Below are 2438 nucleotides of genomic sequence, written 5' to 3'. Positions count from 1 at the left end.
GCACCGCGTATCACCATGTTATGCTTTGTGTTGCTTTGATTGCTCTGTTATTTATTATGTTCCCCCTTCGTTACTTCTTTCCGGTAGACTCCGAGACTACTACCGGTGTCCGTGTGTACGACTACGGTGTTGACGGCCCCTCTCTCTTGCTAGAGCAACCAGGCAAGCCCCCCTTGATCACCAGATATCGCCTATTCTTCTCTCTACTACTTGCATTAGAGTAGTGTAGCATGTTACTGCTTTCCGTTAATCCTATTCTGATGGATAGCCTGTCCTTGCTACTACTGTTGTTACCTTTACCTGCTATCCTAAATGCTTAGTATAGGATGCTAGTGTTCCATCAGTGGCCCTACACTCTTGTCTGTCTGCCATGCTATACTACTGGGCCATGATCAATCGGGAGGTGATCACGGGCATATGATATATACTTATACTGTTACATTACTTATGATACTGTTCGGAGATGGGGGCTGAAGGGGCAGGTGGCTCCATCCAGGTAGTGGTGGGCCTGAGTTCCCGACGGCCCCCGACTGTTACTTTGAGGCGGAGCGACATGGCAGGTTGAGACCACCTAGGAGAGAGGTGGGCCTGGCCCTGGTCGGCGTCCGTGGTTATTTCAAAATAACACGCTTAACGAGATCTTGGTATTTGATCTGAGTCTGGCTACTGGCCTATACGCACTAACCATCTATGCGGGGACAGTTATGGGCACTCGACGTCGTGGTATCAGCCGAAGCTTTCGTGACGTCAGCGACTGAGTGTCGCGTGCCGGGTTGGACTGGAACGCCTACTCTTGTATAAGGGAGTCTAGGTCTGCTCACCGGCCGCGTTCGCAACGTGCAGGTGTGCAAAGGGCGATGGGCCCAGACCCCTGCGCCATAGGATTTAGACCAGCGTGCTGACCTCTTTGTTGTGCCTAGGTAGGGCTGCGACGTGTTGATCTTCCGAGGTGACCTAGAGAATTGTGTCCGGACAAAGGGGATCGAGCGTGTTGGGAAATGTGGTGCACCCCTGCAGGGAAGTTGATCTATTCGGATAGCCGTGTCCCTCGGTAAAAGGACGACCCGGTGTTGTACCTTGACCTTATGACAACTAAAACCGGATACTTAATAAAACACACCCTTCCAAGTGCCAGATACAACCGGTGATCGCTCTCTCGTAGGGCGACGAAGGGAAGATCATCGGTTAGGATTATGCTATGCGATGATACCGGGTGAACTTACCATCTACTCTCTTCTTCTTCTGCAAGATGGAGGTTACCAGAAGCGTAGTCTTTGATATGACTAGCTATCCCCCTCTTATTCCGGCATTCTGCAGTTCAGTCCACATATGATAGCCTTATTCCATTTGATACCAATGCATACATATGTAGTGTAGCTCCTTGCTTGCGAGTACTTTGGATGAGTACTCACGGTTGCTTTGCCCTCTCTTTTCCCCCTTTCTATACCTGATTGCTGCGACCATACGTTGGAGCCCAAGAGCCAGACGCCACTGTCGACGACTACTCCTTCTACACTAGAGGTGCCTACTACTACGTGCAGGCCGCTGATGACGACCAGGAGTAGTTTAGGAGGATCCCAAGCAGGAGGCCTGCGCCTCTTTCGATCTGTATCCCAGTTTGTGCTAGCCTTCTTAAGGCAAACTTGTTTAACTTATATCTGTATTCAGATACTGTTGCTTCCGCTGACTCGTCTATGATCGAGCTCTTGTATTCGAGCCCTCGAGGCCCCTAGCTTGTAATATGATGCTTGTATGACTTATTTTATTTGTAGAGTTGTGTTGTGATATCTTCCCGTGAGTCTCTGATCTTGATTGTACACGTTTGCGTGTATGATTAGTGTACGATTGAATCGGGGGCGTCACAATAATACTGAGTAGTATATGCATGTTAAGCTCCGCTGATGTGATGTAGCATACCATCCACGTGACCCCCTTTTTTTTAACGCGGGGTGGCTCTGCCTTTTTTCCTAATCCAATTTCACACAAACCGCTGGCACCCATCACTTCTTCCTCTAAGCAGGAGCGGCAAGAAGGCGGATGATAGGGCCAAAGCAAGTCGAGGCGGCTTAACACCCAATGATGGTAGAAGAGCAAGGCCACAACGAGGTGCAACGGATCAGCCATGGTGGGTTAACCACATCGGCGGGTCATCGCAGTCTTCCTTACATCAGTTTACCAGTACTCTGTCTTTAAAATTCAGTGCTCTTGTCAAATACAAGCCCTGTATTCTGGTCCACTAATCCGTCTGCAAAGAGTGAGACATCCAGAGCTGAGCGCGAGCCGTGGCGCACCAGACTTTGCCCGGTCTTTGAGCATGCAATTGATCACCCGTGACGCCACACTGGCCGCATCATCCGGCGATTTCAACGTGCGTAAGGGGTGGCTCAGCGCAATGGCGACACCGATTTAATCTCAGTAAAGGAGCGGTAAAGCGGCGG

Source organism: Triticum urartu, chromosome 4 (assembly GCF_003073215.2).
Source record: "Triticum urartu cultivar G1812 chromosome 4, Tu2.1, whole genome shotgun sequence".
Taxonomy (NCBI): Eukaryota; Viridiplantae; Streptophyta; class Magnoliopsida; order Poales; family Poaceae; genus Triticum; species Triticum urartu.
This window is presented reverse-complemented; position numbering follows the sequence as displayed.